General features: G+C 41.7%; 1 long non-coding RNA gene across 3 annotated transcripts; it reads right to left on the reverse strand.

The window, feature by feature from the left end:
• Window positions 1–7,578: 7,578 nt before the first annotated feature.
• Window positions 7,579–18,891, reverse strand: LOC101671813. Of its 3 annotated transcripts, XR_006607079.1 has the most exons (4): window positions 17,804–18,891; window positions 17,286–17,392; window positions 14,535–17,202; window positions 13,930–13,967 (listed from the first exon to the last, which is right to left on the reverse strand). It is a non-coding gene; the product is annotated as an uncharacterized LOC101671813 (long non-coding RNA). The 3 variants fall into 3 exon arrangements; XR_006607078.1 differs by lacking the exon at window positions 13,930–13,967 and adding an exon at window positions 7,579–7,619 and having other exon boundaries at window positions 14,535–17,392; XR_001179156.2 differs by having other exon boundaries at window positions 14,535–17,392.
• Window positions 18,892–19,419: the final 528 nt, after the last annotated feature.

Below are 19,419 nucleotides of genomic sequence, written 5' to 3' on the forward strand. Positions count from 1 at the left end.
ACAGTGCCTTCCCAGGGCACAACTCTGCCTTTGTCCTTTACCTCTGGCTATAAGACAAGTAAGCTACACCTCCCAAAGGGATAAGAGAAAGGAGAAGGTGAGAGGCAGGGGAGAAAATGTTCCCTCCATGGAGGAAGTTCTGGGCCAGATGCCCACGAAACCTAAACTTATCCGAGGCTCTGACGTGTGGCACAGATTTGTCACCCTCTTCCTCTGCTTAAAACCTATCTGCTGTTTCCCAGGGCACTTCAGAGAAGTCTAACGTCCTTGACCAGGCCCTGGATGGTCTGGCCTCCCCATCAAGCTTCTTGTCGCATGGCTGCCCTTCTTACCTCTGCCATGCTCATCAACTACTTGACCTGCCCAGGAGCCCTGCCTCCCCTTCTGCCCACAGCTCCACTGTTTTCCTCAGCGAATTCCCCCTTCCCTACTCTGAGTCACCACTCCAGACCCAGCCCCTTTGCTTGGTGAAGAGGTGGACAGCGAGGACCCAAGCTATGCCAATCTGTTTCCATCCCAAGACTTTGGGAGCAAACATTGTGGAAGGAGCAGCTCTCTGATGAGGCCAACTGCCAGGAAACTGACTTCAGCCTCTAGGCTTTCTTTCTTATTTTTTAAAGATTTATTTACTTATTAGAGAGAGAGAATGTGCAGGGGGACAGGTAGAAGGAGTGAATCTTCAAGCAGACTCCCCACTGAGTCCAGAGCCTGATGCAGGGCTCCATCTCATGACCCTGAGATACTGACCCAAGCCAAAACCAAGAGTTGGATGTCTAACCGACTGAGCCACCCAGGCACCCCCAGCCTTTGGGGCTTCTTAGAATAAGGTATTGTTGGCATTTGCAGAAGGACAGTTGTGCAGAACCATCTTTGGCATTTAACGTCTCTGCTTCTTCACACTAATTTCCAGTAGTATTCCCTGAATCATTGTGACGACAGCAATGAAATGTCCCCCACCCCAATCACACACACCTGAACACTACCTGTGGTTGGAAACTGTGACTTTTTGCTGTGAGAGGAGACCTGAGAAAGAGACACTTGCTGGGGCCACGACGTACCTGCCGTTCATTCAGGTCTGCGGCTCGCATGTCACTTCCTCAAAGACGCCTTTCTGTTTCTCCGCCATCTGAATCAGGTTCCGTCATGGCACCCTCTACTTCCTGAATCAGGTTCCCGTCATGGCACCCTCTACTTCCTGAATCAGGTTCCCGTCATGGCACCCTCTACTTCCTGAATCAGGTTCCCGTCATGGCACCCTCTACTTCCTACGTGTAGCATGGAGCCGGTTTGCAAATGCATTTTTCGACATGTGGTTGTTTGTTTCACATGTGTTTTCTCCCGCTAGACTGTAAGTGCCATGAAGAAAGAGGCTATTTTGGTTTCCAATGATTGCTGTTCAGTAAACATTTGTAAAGAAAGGGAGACAAGGAGGAAGAGAGGTTGCTTGGAAACTAGTAGCATGTAGGGACTAGAGTCTCAAACCAACCCACAAAAGCCTGTTCAATCTGAGAACCTAAATGTCATCTTCTACACTGTGTTTATGAGAGAAGGGCATGAGCTAGGGTTGACTGTAGAGCCCCAGGAGCCCATCTGGCTTTCCCTAAAACACGTTCTGGGAATTCCCCTGCCTCCCAAGTGGGAGAGGCTCCATTTCAGAGCAGCAGGGGCTGGAAGAGGGAGGGGGAGGGTAAGAGTCTGGCAGCGGTTTCATCTGCCCCTGCTCCTCTCATCCCTCCCTCCAGCCTTGGCAGTGGTGTCAGGGGTTCCAGCCGCAGGGAGAAGGGAAGGGAGTCATGAATGGATCACTTGCGTTGCTTTGGCAATCAGAGACCTGTCTTCTAACATACTCCCTTGTTGGGAACAGATGTTGTTTTGTGGGCACCTAGCACTACGTTCTCCTTCCTTACATGCTGCTATCCCCTTGGGGGCACCATACTTCCCTCTGTGGGTAGCCTTGGTGGGATAGGAACCCCAGATGCCTGCCTTCCACTTTGGAAGACAATGGATCAAATCCTTCCCACCATGCTGTCTTTCATTGACACAGCTAATCGATTCTTTCCCAGGATCTTGAATATTTAGTGGGCAATGTAAAAACATTTTTTGAAAAGTGACCAGAGGACATTCCTCCACTAATGTGACCCTGACCACATTCCTGCTGAGTGAGTCATGACCTCTCATTTCCTGGGGAGTGACTTTACTCCTGTCTGTTTCTAAGCCTAACTCTCTAGACTCCTCTCAATTCCAATAAAATACCTTTATCTAGAGGCCCCTGGGTGGCTTAGTCAATTGAACATCTGACTCCTGATTTCAGCTCAGGTCTTAATCTCAGGGTTGTGAGATCAAGCCCCATGTTGGGCTTTGCACTCAATGGGGAGTCTTCTTGAGACTCTCTCCCTCTCCTTCTGCCCTCCCCCAACTCATGCTCTCTAAATACATACATACATACATACATACATACATAAGATCCTTAAAGTACCCTTTGTCTAAATTATCAGGGTCAGAGGTTTTGTATACAACACAAGAGTCTAGATGGATTTCCTGAGGCCTGATCAAGTCATTCATTGCAGCTTCATATTCATTTTCATTCATTCCAAATACCGTTAATGGAAGTCCTTTAAAGCTCATGCACCATGCCAATTGTTGGGTGTACAAAAATAGGGTTCAGGCCCAGGCTTAAGAGGATACACTCCACTTAAGGAGACAGAGAATTAAATCAACAATTAAAATTGTAGTGACTTGATCTATGGCAGAGAGTCCTGTCAAGATAAGGACCTGAACTTCTTCCCTCCCCTCAATCTCTCTGCCATGCCCAATTCTAATGGCTTCAGAGGCCTCTGAACAGCAGGTGCAAGCGAAGATTTGAGTATCGCAGAGCAGCCGTTGAGAGAACTTATGCAAGCATTCTCCATAATGGGCTGCGCTGGAGCCAGAGTTGGAGAGCTCCAGGCTGAGGTCATAAGCAGAGAATCACAGTAAGAGCTGGAGCCCCCAGGGAAGTTGCCTCAGTTTCCTGGCCCTAAAAGGCCAAGAAAAACAGGACTAGTAAACATAGTACCTCCCACTCCAGAAGATGGGAGAGCATGGTAAAACTAGGGAGCAAAGAGGCTTCTTCCATGGCCCTGGCAATCTACTAATTTGCATACACTGCCCTAGCCCACGGTGAGGACAGCATCATCTTCTGCCATGGCTGGGGCTGCTGCCATGTGAGGGGCTTACACAAGCAGACCTCATCCTTAGGCAGCTGAAATGTCTCTCCTCTGGCCGCCAGAGTGAACTACCCATCAGAGGAAACTGAACAACGCACTGAAACAGAGTTTCCGAAGAATGTCATCTTCTTGAATATAGAAATAATGAGTACTCAAGGAGGTTCAAGTGCACACAGCAACAGCAGCAGCAACAACCAAATGGTCTTCTGGAACTTAAAAAGAAAAAGATCTCATAATATTCAGTAGAGAAATCGCATAGAGTGTGGTCACTGTTGAGACCCACATGAGTGGCCTGGGTGGTCAAAAATAAGAAACATTTCAAAGCACAGAGGAAAAAAAATAGAGAGAAGGAAATTGTGGAGGAAAACATATGAGACATGGTGAACATATTTAGGAAAATTAACAGGTGGATTATAAATATCCCAGAAGAAGAAAAAGGACACATAATAAATATGGCCTCTTGGAGTTGTGTCAGGACTGAAGAAAAAGGGATCCACCAAGAATATCCTAGTAACATTCCAAACATTAGGTAAGAAAAAGAGCCTGCCAAGCATTCAGATAGAAGGAACATAAGCTCTACAAGGGAAATAAAATCAGAATGGCACCAGCTTTCTTTACCACAACCTTGGAAGGGGAAGAACAGTACAAAAACATCCACAAACGCTGAGACTACAATCAAGACCCTAAATCCAGCCAAGGTTATTCCCTGACTAAAATGAAAGAGAAATGCGTGGGAACATACCAGAAATCAAGGAGGGCATCACTCCAATCGTTCACCTTGAGAAAAGAGTCCGGGGAGCATATCCAGATGCAAAAGAATAAAACCAGACCCTTTTTACCCTGAAAAAATTAACTCAAAATGGGTGATAGACCTAAGTAAAGGTGACAATTATAAAACTTCTAGAAGAAAACTTAGGAGTAAGTCTCCATGGCTTTGGGTGAAGCAATGGCTTCTTAGGTAGATCACCAAAACCACAAACAACAAATAAAAATGGAGAAAAATTCGACTTCATCAAAATAAAAAGCATTTGTGGGGTGCCTGGGTGGCTCAGTTGGTTAAGTGTCTGACTCTTGATTTCAGCTCAGGTCATGATTTCAGGGTCATGGAATGAAGTCCCTCACCTGCTCTACACTGGACATGGAGCCTGCTTAAAAGTCTCTCTCTCTCTCTCTCCTTCCGTTCCCCAACCCTCCACTTGTGAGCTCTCTCTCTCTCTCTCAAAAAAAAAAAAAAATTGGGAGGTATCTGGGAGGTTCAGTAAGTTAAGCATCTCACTTCAGCTCAGGTCATGATCTCAAAGTCCTGCGATTGAGCCCCACCTTGGGTTCCGCCGTCAGCAGGGGCCTGCTAGTCCCTCTCTCTCTGCCCCTTCCCCCACTGGTGCATTAACTCTCTCTCTCTCTCTCAAATAAATAAAATATTTTTTAAAGATTTTATTTATTTATTTGACATAGAGAGAGTGATCACAAGTAGACAGAGAAGCAGGTGGCAGCGGGGAGCACGCTCCCCGCTGAGCAGAGAGCCCAATGCAGAGCTCAATCCCAGGACCCTGAGATCATGACCTGAGCCGAAGGCAGAGGCTTAACTCAACTGAGTTGGGTTAACCAAACTGAGCCACCCAGGCACCCCTCAAATAAATAAAATCTTTAAAAAAAATTTTTGTGCTTTAAAGGACACCATCAGGAAAGTGAAAAGATGACTCACAGAATAGGAGAAAGTATTTGCTAATCATATATTGGACAAGAGACCTGTATCCAGAATGTAAAAAGAATTCTTTTCAATTCAATTTTAAAAAGATAGACAACTCAATTTTTAAAAAGTGGGCAAAAGATCTGAGTAGACACCTCCAAAGAAAATATACAAATGGCCAATAAGCACATGAAAAGAGCTCAACATCATTAGTCATTAGAGAAATGCAAACCAAAACAACAATTAGATACCACTTCAGACCCACCAGGATGGCTAAAATAAAATAAAACAAAACATATAATAGGGAGCGTGGGGGAGGAAGAGGAATTGTTCCCTTCTATGTTGCCGATAGCAGTGGAAAACGGTGTGGCTGCTTTGGAAAATAGTTTGGCAGTTCCTCAAAATGTTAAACACGGAGACACCATGTGACACAGTGTTTACTCCTAGCTATAGACCCCAAAGTAATGGAAATATTTATCTACACAAAATCCTGTACGTGAATGCTCGTACCAGCGTTAATTACAACAGTCAAAAAGTTGGAAGAATTGTAAGTTGGAAGAACCTTAAAATCATGATGCTAAGTGAAAGACACCAGCCACAAGAGACCACACATTATATAATTCCATTTGTATGAAATGTCCAGATTGGCAGTTCTGTAGAAAATGAAAATGTTAGCAGTTGTCTGGGGCTGGGGGAGCAGCAGAGATGGGATCAGGTGTGATGGCGATGGGTGAGGAGTACAGAGTAGGGGGTTCCTTTTGGGGGTGGGGGTGGTGAAATGGGCTAAGTCATACTTAGTGATGGTTGCATGACTGACTATACTGAAAACCACTGAGCTGTATACTTCATGTGAATTATATTTCAACTAAGATGTTTTTAACAATTGAATTAAAAATTAATATCTTTAATCACACTAGCCACATTTTTAAAAAATCAGGGGCGGGGGACTTTAAGCAAATGACTAATGAACTGAAACCAGAGCTCTTGAGACAGAAGAGAAATACATGAGAAGAAACAGTGATGGGCATGAGCTGGGCCACACCATGTGAACAATGGACTCTCAGTGGGTACTAGTGAACTGTCTATGAATATGAAATAGATGTGTTTGAAACGGTCTCTTGAGACTCTTAATCTCACAAGACAAACTGAGGGTTGCTGGGGGGAGGGGGGTTGGGAAAGAGGGGTGGGGTTATGGACATGGGGGAGGGTATGTGCTATGGTGAGTGCCGTAAAGTGTGTAAACCTGGCGATTCACAGACCTGTACCCCTGGGGATAAAAATACATTATATGTTTATTTAAAAAATTAAAAATTAAAAATAAATAAATAAATAAATAAAAGGTCTCTTGAAACACAAGGTATATACTACAGGAAAATTGTCTGAACTAAAAGTACTTAAAGCCCCAGAAGTGGCAAAGCCCAACAGCTGAGGAAGAAGAGGAAGACGTTAAGGTTTCCCAGAGTTCTCCCCTTATTAGGGCAGAGTAAAGTTGGGGGAAAAGTGTCTTCGGGGGAAATGTGTGACTTAGTGGAGGGAACAGTTGGTATGTTGTTTTCAAATAATGCAAGAAGCATATGTGTTTGATCTCTAACGTATGGAGACTGAATCATGCATCAATAAAAGGGAAAGCAAGGGAAAGCTTCCGCATTAACAAGGAAGATGGAGCAGGAAAAGGAGTCAAGAGCTGTGTGAACACACCAGCAAATACAAGAAAAGAAGTAACGTAAAAACATTTTTTTTTTTTTTAAGCAGAGCTGGTTTGGTCTCATGTTTTCTTGAGGTTACACGGGGATTATGGGTTTTTGGAAAGAAAAACCACAGAAGTGAAATGCCCTGTCATCACATCCCATCAGGTGATAGATGACATGCACACAACATCACTGGTGACATGAATTTTCATCACTTGTTTCAGGTAGCGTTGGCCAGGTTTCAGGCATAACTGTAAAATATTTTCTTTCCCTGATCTATTGTTTGGAAGCCAGCCAGTAGGTGTCCGACTCCCGATGGGGTGGGGATGAGGGGGTGCAATGGGGGTGCCCTTGCAGGATGGAATTAAGCTCCACCTGCTGGACCAGGGAGCATCTACATATATTTGGGTTTTGGTTTTAGGTTTTTCATTTTATTTTATTTTCTTTCTTTCCGGTGTTCCAGAATTCATTGTTTATACACCACACCCAGTGCTCCATGCAATACATGCCCTCCGTAATACCCATCACCAGGCTCACCCAACCCCCCACTCCCTCCAAAACCCTCAGTTTGTTTCTCAGAGTCCACAGTCTCTCATGATTTGTCTCCCTCTCCAATTCCCCCATGAATTGTCACTTCTTTCCATCTCCCAGTGTCCTCCGTGTTATTCCTCATGCTCCACAAGTAAGTGAAACCATATTATAATTGACTCTTTCTGCTTGACTAATTTCACTCAGCATAATCTCTTTCAGTCCCATCCATGTTGATACAAAAGTTGGGTATTCATCTTTTCTGTTGGAGGCATAATACTCCATTGTATATATGGACCATATCTTCTTTATCCATTCTTCCTTTGAAGGGCATCTTGGTTCTTTCCATAGTTTGGTGACTGTGGTCATTGCTGCTATGAACATTGGGGAATAGATGGCCCTTCTTTTCACTACATCTGTATCTTTGGGGTAAATATCCAATAGTGCAATTGCAGGGTTATAGGGAAGCTCTACTATTCTAGAATGAAGATTTGTCTCTTCTCTCTCCTATGAAATAAATTTTTAAAAAAGCATAAACATGAGAAGAATAAAGTCCAGTATATCAGTCATTCCAATAAATGTTAAATAACTAAATTCCCATTAACAAGCAGAGACTGTTCAGCAGGTGGCAGAGGAAAAAGGGAACAAGACTAGACATATGCTATTTACTATAAACATATTTAAAAGAAAGCAAACATATTAATTAATTAATTAAAGACATGGGCATCAAACAACTATTTTTTTAAAAGCAGGAGCTAACCACATTACTTGGCATCAGGGAAATACAAATCAAAACCACAATGCGATATCACCTCACACCAGTCAGAATGGCTAAAACTAACAAGTCAGGAAATGACAGATGCTGGCAAGGGTGTGGAGAAAGGGGAACCCTCCTACACTGTTGGTGGGAATGCAATCTGGTGCAGCCACTCTGGAAAATAGCATAGAGGTTCCTCAAAATGTTGAAAATAGAGCTATCCTATGACCCAGCAATCGCACTACTGGGTATTTACTCTAAAGATACAAATGTAGTGATCCAAAGGGGCACGTGCACCCAAATGTTTATAGCAGCAATGTCCAAAATAGCCAAACTATGGAAAGAGCTTAGATGTCCATCAACAGATGAACAGATAAAGAAGATGTGGTATATATATACAATGGAATACTATGCAGCCATCAAAAGAAATGAAATCTTGCCATTTGCGATGACATGGATGGAACTAGAGGGTATATCCTGAGCGAAATAAGTCAATCAGAGAAAGACAATTATCAAATGATCTCCCTGATATGAGGAATTTGAGAGATAAAATGGGGGATTTGGGGGATAGGGAAGGAAAAAAATGAAACAAGATGGGATTGGGAGGGAGACAAACCATAGGAGACTCTTAATGTCACAAAACAAACTGAGGGTTGCCGGGGGGAGGGAGGTATGGAGAGGGTGGTTGGGTTATGGACATTGGGAAGGGTATGTGCTATGGTAAGTGCTGTGAAGTGCGTAAGCCTGACAAGTCACAGACCTGTACCCCTGGGGCAAATAATACATTATATGTTACTTTGAAAATTTTTTTAAAAACCAGGAGCTAAGATCAAAAAATTTTAAATTTAAACAGATTAACAGCATAAAGGGAAACATTATGTATTGAGACAAGTCATAAGGCAAAATTTTGGAAGACAATATGACTCATAACCCTGTGTGCTTAAAGTAATCATGGCACCTAAATACTTAAGGAAAAAACTTAGAAATGTTAAGGAGAAATTAAAATTTCAAATATAGTGAGAGACTTCATTATACCTCTTTTATATTTAGATAGATCCAATAGACAAAAAAAAAGACAACTAACAAATCAGTAGAAATTAATTCATAGATATATAATTATCTATTGTTATGCAAATAATGGATAACATAAAACAAACCATTAACTATTTTAGGTTATATTTCATTTACAATGGGAACAAAAATTATAGAATACTTAAGAAATTTAGCAACAAAAGCACTAGACTGATATGAAGAAAATATAAAATCTTAAAGATATAAAACAATGTGGGGAAAATACAAAAGCATACCACAATTCAATCTTAAAATTTGGCATCAAAAACAGTCACTTTCTCTGCTTGACTTATTTCGCTAAGCATGATACGCTCTAGTTCCATCCATGTTGTCGCAAATGGCAAGATTTCATTTCTTTTGATGGCTGCATAGTATTCCATTGTGTAAGCAGAGAAAGACAACTATCATATGATCTCCCTGATATGAGGAAGTGGTGATGCAACATGGGGGCTTAAGTGGGTAGGAGAAGAATAAATGAAACAAGATGGGATTGGGAGGGAGACAAACCATAAGTGACTCTTAATCTCACAAAACAAACTGAGGGTTGCTGGGGGGAGGGGGTTTGGGAGAACGGGGTGGGATTATGGACATTGGGGAGGGTATGTGCTTTGGTGAGTGCTGTGAAGTGTGTAAACCTGGTGATTCACAGACCTGTACCCCTGGGGATAAAAATATATGTTTATAAAAAATAAAAAATTAATTAAAAAAAAACAGTCACTTTTCCTGAAATCATTTCCTAAAATTTTTCCAATGAAAATCTCAATTAGTTTGTTCAATTGGGTAAAATGATCTTAAAACTTATGTAAAGGAAAAACGTGACCAAGTATAGCCTAAGGAGGACCTCTTGACTTATCAGATAACAAAATATATGATAAGGCCATTGTAGTCAAACTAATCATCTATTTCCATGAGATGAGGAAAACAGAAAACAGATGAGAACAAAATATAAAATCCAGAAATAGATCTCACTGTATATGATAATCCATTTTATGACAATGGGAAAATTATGGATAATTTAATAATTATTGTTGGCCCCACTAATTATCGATCTGGAAGAAAAACTTTGTATATCTGTCTTAAGCCTTATAGTAGAATAAAGTTCACATTGCTTAAACATTTAAATGCAAAAATAATAAATAAATGATTAAAAGTTTGCTAAAACTCTAGATGATTACATAAACAATCTAGGGAAAGGAAAGACCTTTTCTCTTTTTTATTGTTTTCTTTTAAGGAAAGACCAAGACTGAAAACCTTGGAGCTGTCAGGAAGAGATAAGCATACTTGTCCCTATTTTTTTATTTGACAGATATTTATTGTGTGCAATTCAGTTCCCAGGATTCTCTGCTCACTCAAGACAAAGTCTCTGCTCTCACAGTGCTCTCATCTTGGAAGGGGAACATAATAAACAAATAGATGACTAAGTAGCAAACCAAGTGATAGGAAGTACCAGGAAGAACAAAGCTGAGTGTGAGAGTGAGTGGCAGGGCTGTTCCTGTGTGTAGGGTAGTGTGATAGCCGTGGTGGCAGACTCTCAGGTCTCTCTTCAAGAGAAAACCTGCCATCAGTGGCTGCCATGCCTTCAGGATCCCCTGCAGTAGTCATGTCAAGGCCCCTCGCTTCGCAAGCTCCTCCCAGCCATACCTGGGCATGTTGTGGTGTGGCTACAACAGCTGACCTTCCTGACCCCCATAGGACCCTTCTCCTAGGCAGTCCTTGTTCTTGGAGCTCACCAAGTCCTAAGATGTTCTCAGAGCTGTATTTTCTTCTGGAGATCTCCCAACCCCATCCTCTGTTCTTCCCTCTCTCCTAACACCGCTGTCCTATCTGCACTCCTACCTGAAACCTATTTCTGCCCACTGCTGTTCTTCCCCCTTTGCATCTCTCATACTTCTACTTCCGTCTTGACCTTTGCTTCCTGGTGGTCCCCAAATGACACACATGGTCATAGAAGAACTCATTTTTAAAGTAAAAAAAATGCATGACCAGAGTCTGGAAAGAATTGAGGTAGAAAGCCAAGAGGATATCAGGTGGAGGAAACACCCAGAGGGAGGGAACAGCAAGTGCAAGTCTCTGAGGTAGAAACATAGCGGTCATGTGAGATAGATTGGATTATTGTCCCCAGTTCCTCACCCTTTGTCTCTGAAGTGACCTTGTGGTACTTACTGGAAAATAGAGAATATATTTCCACCCACGGGCTTTGGGTTTGGTAGTATGATCTGCTTGGCCAACAGATTGTTAGAGGAGATCACTTTAGCAGAGGACTTTTTTATTTTATTTTATTTTATTTATTTTATTTTATTTTAAGCAAAGGCTTTAAATGCACTTACAGAGATCTGGCTGGGCCTTTTGTGCTTCTGTGGTCACTGTAAAAGGAACATGCATGAGCAGCCATCTATCCTAGAAATACTGAATATGCATGTAGCAGGTCTACACTCAACCCAAAATGTGGATCCAGCCTAGCACAGGTGAGCTTGGCTTAACCTCTGAGTAAGAAAAATAAGTGTTTTATAAGCCCCTGAGATTTGGAGGTTGCCTGGTACATCAGGTTTGGGGGGAATATCTGATACCTGGTTAAGTATTGGCAAGGAAGTTAATGTGACTGCTGCATGTTGAGGGGGGGATGGTGGTAGAAGACAAGACAGAGTCATAGCAGGGAGCCTAACCATTGAAGGCCTCATAGACCAGAGTCTTTGACTCTTACTCTGAGTGAGATGGGAAGCCATTGGAAGTTTGAGACCAAGGGTGATGGTTATTATTGATATTATAGAAGAATCACCATGGAAATGGCTTATGGAAGAAAAAAGGATGCTGTTAAGTGAAGTCAGAAGGTGTCATATTAGTTTGCTAGGGCTTCTGTAAGAAGTATCACAAACTGGGTGGGTATTTTGGTATTATTTTTTTAAACCTGGGTGGTTTAAACAGCATAATTTATTATCCCACAGTGCTGAAGGCTAGAAGTCTGAAATCAAAGTTGACCTCTTTCTGGAGGCTATGAGGGAGGGATCTGCTCCAAGCCTCTCTCTTTGCATGTTACAGCTCTCTTCTTCCTGGGTTTTCATAAGGTCTTCCCTCTGTATTTTCTGTGTCCAAATTTCTTCTTCTTATAAAGACACCAGTCATGTTGGATTAGGGCCCACACCAATGACCCCATTTTAATTTGATTACCTCTGAAAAAATACTATCTCCAAATAAGGTCATGCATGTTCTGAGGTACTGAGGTTAGTCCAACAAACTGTTTGTGAAGAGACACAATTCAACCCTCTACAGCTGTACGATAAATCTGGGGGGAATTTGCAACTCAGAGAATAAACAGACTTAACATCCCTATTATAAAAGGAGCTCTGATAAATTGACAGGAACAAGTCTGAAAAACCAATTGAAAAATGGACGGTAGACATGAAGAGGCGAACTGAATGGAACAGAACAGCAAACCCAAATGGCCACAAAGGTTATAAACAAATGCTCAAGCTTGCTAGTAGTCAAGAAATATAAAGTGACAAGGAAAAATCACTTTCCACCTATCAGAGTGGCTAAAAGTAAGAATGCTGGTGATATCTGCAATTGGCAGAGATACAGAGAAAAAATACCCCCACATACCAATGCAGCCTTTTACAGAAGTAATCTGGAAACTTGTACTAACGCTGGAAAGGGTGAACAATTTCTGATGAGTCGCCATCAGGGTATATGCAAACCCCATTTCCCAGAAAAACAAGGATAACTTGTAAAGAAAATTATATTTTAAAATACCAACATTTTAGAGTCTCTAGAAATGGTCCTAAGGGCATAGAGCAAAGAAGCACTTGTTTAAGAAAATCTACTTAATTTTGGTAAAAAAAAAAAAAATGCAAGAATCTACTCTACACCACTTGTGAGACAACTTGTTCCTTCTCTCCCCTTGCCCCCAGTTCACTGTGATGGAAGTTTCATTTCAGGCAAGTGTGGTCAGGAGGATGAGGTTCTCTCTCCCTTAACCTCCCAATCAAGGGTCTGGTATCAACCCAGGAGGAGCAAGCTGTGCATTTCACATTCCTGTCCACTACTCTCCCCCAGGGGTTAATGTAGGCAGGCAAAACCAAGAAGCCAGAGCTTTCTCCCCCAGCCTGTACTCAAATGCTGAAGGCTCTACCCTATATGCCGCCAGATGAGAATAATTGAGGGCTACCACCCCAGCTCACTTGTTGCACATAGGTTCTACCAGGAGAGGCAAGCTGAGAAGACCAGAAGCTACCACCTCTGACCAATAGCCTGTTTGTAAAGCAGGAGTCATTCCAAGAGAAGCAGGCTACATCCCAGCATCCAGCTCCAAAAAATCAATCCAGAAATCTTGCCCAGAGTAAAAGGTATGTCAGAAAACAGAAAGCTCTGAAGCTCTCCACAAGAGAACTGATATGCAGACTTATAACAAGAGAAGAGATTGCTTTATTAATTGAAAAAAACTTCCCACAAAGAAAAGCCATGACCCAGAAAGCTTTAATGGTGAATTCTACCGATCATTTAAATAATTCTTTGCAAGCTCTTCCAAAAACTCAAAGAAGAGAGAAACTTTCCCAATTTATTCTATGAGCCTGTATACCAATAGCAGTCAAAGATATCACAAAAATCTATAGACTAATTTATCTTACGAATATAGATGTAAAGTTCCCCAACAAAATACTAGCACATCAAATCTAACAACATGTAAAAAGGATCATATACTATGACAAAGTGGGATTTATCCCCAGAATGAAAGGTTAGCTAATATCCAATGTTTAATTAATGTAATACACCATACCAGCAGAATAAAGGACAAAAATCATGTGTTCATTTAAACAGACTTAGAGAAAGACATTTAAAAATGTCCAACACACATTTATAATTTAAAAAAACTCAGGATGCCTGGGTGGCCCAGTTGTTAAGCCTCTGACTTCGGCTCAAGTCATGATCCCAGGATCATGGGATTGAGCCCTGCGTTGGGCTCCTTGATTGGCAGGAAACCTGCTTCTCCCTCTTCCACTCCCCCTGCTTGTGTTCCCTCTCTCACTGTGTCTCTGTCAAATAAATAAACAAATAAATAAATAAAATCTTTTTAAAAAATACTCAATGACTTAGGAATAGAAGATAACTTTCTCAGCCTGATAAATGGCACTTATGTAAAATTCACAGCTAATATCATATCTAATAGGGAAGGACTGAAAACTTTCTCCCTAAGATCAAGAACAACATAAGGATGCCCATTCTCACCACTTTTATTCAATATGGTACTGGAGGTCCTGGCCAGTGCAATTAAGCAAGAATATAAAATAAAAGGCAACCATCCCAAAAAAGAAGGCATAAAACTATCTCTTTTCACAGGTAATATGATGTTATACATAGAAATTCCTAAAGAATCAAGATACACACACACACACACACACACACACACACACACACACACGCATGCACCATTAGAGATAATGAGTGAATTCAGCAAAGGTTCAGGATACCAGATTGACCCACAAAAATAATTTGTATGTCTATACACTAGTAATGAGCAATAAAAAAAAATGAAGAAAATAGTTCCACTTTCCACTTTGGAAACAGTTTAGCAATTCCTGAAACAATTAACATATACTTACCATAGGACCCAACAATGCCACTCCTTGGTCTATGTGATGGTTAATGTTACATGTCAGCTTGACTGGGCTGTCCAGATGACCACTTAAACATTATTTCTGGATATTTCCAGAAAAGGTGTTTCCAGAAAAGACTGGCATTTGAGTTGGTGGACAGAGTGAAGCCGAGGGTCCTTCCCAATGCAGGTGGGTATCACCCAATTCATTGAGGGCCTGAGTAGAATGAAAAAGCCAAAGAAAGTTGACTTTGCTCTGTGCCTGAGTGTTTGAGCTGGGGCATCAGTCTCCTGCCCTTGGAGCCCTTGCTTTTCAGGCCTTCAGACTGAAATCTGTACCATTAGCTCTCCAGCTTAGGTCTTCAATCTACCACTGGTCTACTGGGACTCCAGCTGGCAGAAAGCTGATCATGGGACTTCTTGACCTCCATAATTACATAAGCCAACACCATTAGATAAATCTCTTCATTTATATCTTGTTTCTGTTTCTTTGGAGAAGCTTGACTAACACAGTACGTACCCCAGAGAATTGAAAACAGAGACTCAAACCAATACATGTACACCATGTACAAAATAGTACTATTTACAGTAGCCAAAAGGTGGAAGCAGTCCAAAGGACCACTTAGGGACAAACAGAATGTAGTAGAGCTGTGTAGTTGAATATGATTCAGCCATGGAAAAGAGTAAGGTACTGATACTTCCTGTGCCATGGCAGAGCCTTGAAAACTTTATGCTAAGCAAAAGAAGCAAATCATAACAGACCACATACTGCAGAATTCCATTTCTCCAAAATGCTCAGGATTAGGAAATCTATAGTGACAGAAAATAGATTAGTGGTTGCCTAAAGATGGAAGGTTGGTGAGAAGTGAAAAGTGACCACTATTGGGTATGGGTTTTTTTTGAAAAGAGATAAAAATGTTCTGATATGGGTTGTGATGACTGCACAGCTCTGTAAATATTCTAACCACCATTGAATTGGTTTCCTCAGAAATACAATTCCCAGGACATAAGAATACACACCCAGGGATTCTTATTGCAACATTATTCACACCAACACTGTATCAATTACAATTAGAATTACAATTAAGATCATGAAAACAAAGTGACTGTTCATCTATAGGGGGTTGTGTGCATTACTATAATACACTCGTGCCATGAAATATGGTGCCACCATTACAAAGCATGAATTCTTTCCCTAACAATGGCCTTGAAAGGATTTCCATTAGTTTTTATGAGCGAACAAGACAAATGGAATAACTGTGTCTATAATGGGATCACATTTCTGTAAAATAAATAATGACCCAAAACCTGTTTCCTATGCATATATTTGTGTACACATACACACACACACACACACACATGCGCACGCACACACACACTGTACCTGATCACCTCAGCAGAAGTGTGATCATGGCAGAAGTGTGCAAAATGCCCCAGGAGTGGGTGGATCATTGGAGCTATGAAGAAAATGATATTGCTTGGGTTTCCCAAACAGATACTGAAATCAGCGACATATCTGGCACCTGAGCTTAAGGACAGGACATTTTGAAACTACTGAAACATAAGATTTGTATAATGACATGCATATTCCACAGGATCATCTCTGCCACTTTCTAGCTGTGTTGTTTTGGGCACATTACTTCTCCTCTCTTGCCTCAGCTTCCTCCGTTAAAGGGGAGATAATCAGGATCTGCTTCAGAGAGTGGGGGTGAGGGCTGAAAAAGTTGGTGTGTACACATCCTGTTGTTTGCTATTTATTATTATCTGTATGACTTGTTCTTCGCTGCAAATTTTGTACAAAACCACAGCCTGTTCCTGCTCAGGAAATACAATATGGTTGTTTTTCTTCTTGTTGGCTTTTTCTTCCTCTTCTCCCCACCTTCTTCCCGTAATGGAAGGACGTGTACTCCTGGCCTGCTCTGTGGTCACTCTGAAGTCATGGCAACACTGAACAGAGAAATAGGCCAAGCGTCAAGCAAGGCCAAGTGATAATATAAATGGACTTAGCAGACTAGAAATATGGACAGCACCCAATGAAAGGAGAGTCATCTTGGGAGGCAAATGCAAATGACTTTATCTAAGAGGAAATAGTTCGATGCATACTCAGCCTGAAAGGGAAGAAGAGCGTCTCTCAGGGAGATGGACACAAGGAGCAGGAAGGGAAAGGACTCTGACAGGGCTATGGCAGCATCCCTGCTCTGCACATGATGACCCCAGGAAAGGAGATAATTCCTCATGAGACACACCCCCTGACAAATATGTCCTCATCCTATGGACTGTTTATTTTGCTTCATTTGGATTTTCCAACTCAAATAGAGACCAGTGGTCAAGTGGTTGATGTCATTTGTCCACCAAAAATATTTTTGTCAGTTGCATTAGTCACTCTTTTGGCAGCTTTAACAACCAAATTAGAACCATTGCACATAGTCTGAACCACTGCTGGGCACTGTGCCCTCATGACAAGCACAAATACCAAATCTCGTACAGAGGCAGGTCTCCGTTACACTGTATAGACACAGCCTTGGGCTCCAAAGCTAATGCCCCCAAATATACTTGGCACAGAGCTGGTTCTGGGAGCTGGGAGGTCACTGCTGTGGCTGTATCTCCCCATGGATTTCACCTGGAGCCTGCCTCTCTTCTCCCGGTGGGGCACGTCATCTCAGGAGGCTTCGTGTCTGTAGACAGGAGAAATAGGCTGCTCTTAAGAACTGTGAAGCATTAGAGGGCAACTGACTAATTAAGCTGAGAGAGAACCCACTCATTGTCCGTTCACAAGTGCTTCTGTAGTTCTCTCCCAAAGCACCAGACACAATGGGGTTGCAAAGAAGAGACAGGCATGGTTCCTTGTCTTGATGAGTTTACACACTGTCAGGAGAGACAGAATGGGATGTAAATAAATATCAGACTAAAATGCAGGCTTAAATAAAATATAATGAGGAGAGAAAATATGAAGAAATTACTTGCAGCTTGGAAAGCTCTCAGAGAGCTTAGTGAAAGAGAAGTGCCTCTCTCAAAACCCAGAAAGAGAAGTGCCTTTGCCAACTCCCAGAAGGAGTTCAGTAAATGAACATGTTGGGGAAGCAGGAAAACAGAGATGCCAACATTCCAGGATGAGAAATCATGGGAATAAAGGCTGAGGGAAGAAGGGGGCTTCCCTGGAGAGTGGGGAGTTGTGCTAGAGTGATGAGTCTGGGAGTGGAGAGAGAAATCCCAGAAAGGAAGACATGGAGACAAGGCTTGGTAGATGGAAGCCCAATCCTATGGGGGTTGGCTTACCTGGTTCAGGAATCTGGACTTTGCTTTGCAAGCAAAAGAGAACCAATGAAGGTTTCTGGTCAGAGGAGTGACATGCTAATTGCTGTGCACGAGATAGATTCCTCTGGAAAGAATGGGAAGTAGAAAAGATTAGTATAAGTGGCAGTGAGGAGAACAAGGAGGAAATTGCACAGTCCTCAAATTATATTGACTAAGGTCTCAGCTAGGGCTGTGGCAGTGGGGATAGAAGGGAGGGACTGAGTGAGGAGACATCAACTCTGTGTAGGCTGGGAGCTCAGAGGGATGACAGCTTCTCACAAGGATAAGAATGGATCAGTATCTGTTTGGCCTCTAACTATGACAACTTGGACTAGTTCCCTAGGCTTCTCTGCATTGGTTTTTTCCTTCTGCAAATTGGGGACTATAACTCTGGCGTCTGAGACAATCGGCAGAAACTGGAGAAAATAAGACCCATTCAATCTCATGAACTGTTTACAGCTCCCTGGAGTAAAAGGGCCCTAAATCTTCAAAAATATTAGCAAAGAAAGCCAATTGTTTTAGAGTAATAGGATTAATGGGTGGCACTTTTCAGTCTGTACAACCTTCTTGTGGTTGAGCTGACTCAATTTCCTTTTTAAAGAAACTTTTTCTTCTCAAGGTTGAAAACAAAAAGATCTGAAGGTCATCATAAACTAAAGTGAACATCAAAGCAAGAATGTTTCTGTAACTAATGACATCATCAACACACGTTGGAAATCAGTCACAGGATCTGTCAATAATGGGTTTCATTGTCAAAATCTGCTGATTTCCTTTATGGATGCCAGATTCTTGATTCACTAAAAAAATCTATGAGAGCATAATCTCCATCAGGGAAGCAAACAGCGCTATCTTGTTCACCTGTCAAACCATCATCATCTAGCTCAGGCACCCTATCATCGAAGCAGTGAATGATATTAGTGAGCTACATGGTCACCCCCAGTTAGTACATGGTACGTTCTCCTACCAACGAGAAGTTGCAGAATTATTTCAATCAGACCTCTCTAGCAGCACAAGGGAAAGTGTCAATGGATCCAAGCAAACTTTTTCTAGGGGAAAAACTTATATTTAAAAAAAAAAATACATATATATATATATATATATATATATATATATATATATTTCTAACATTATGAACTTTATTTCCTACAGACTTAATTCTTTCAGTCTCATTCAAATTTTTCTTAAGGATCTCTACACGTATATCATGCTAAGGCTGAAAGTGGTCATCATGAGCATCATCTTTTGGGTCAGGGCTCTAAGTTGTAAGTGAGAAAAACCTATTTAAACTGGCACATATCTTAGAAAACTACTTGTCTTCAAGCATGGTTGAATGCACATATTCCAATGATGCCAGTAGGAGTTTGTCTCTCTCCATCTCTTGGTTCTCCTTTCTTCTGTGCTGGCTTAATTCTCAACTGGGTTCTCCTTTGTTAATTGCAAAGAGTCCAGAAACTTCAGGCTTCAAGTTTTACCAGTCTAAAAACCTAGGAGGAAAAAGAAAGCCTCTCTTTCTCAGTAATTTTTCCTAAAGTCCCAGAACGGCCTCTCATTGGCTGAGCTTGGGTCTCATGCCCATCCCTCCACCAATCACTGGAATT

The sequence above is a fragment of the Mustela putorius genome, unplaced genomic scaffold, assembly GCF_011764305.1.
Source record: "Mustela putorius furo isolate JIRA1106 unplaced genomic scaffold, ASM1176430v1.1 tig00000508_pilon_pilon_pilon, whole genome shotgun sequence".
Taxonomy (NCBI): domain Eukaryota; kingdom Metazoa; phylum Chordata; class Mammalia; order Carnivora; family Mustelidae; genus Mustela; species Mustela putorius.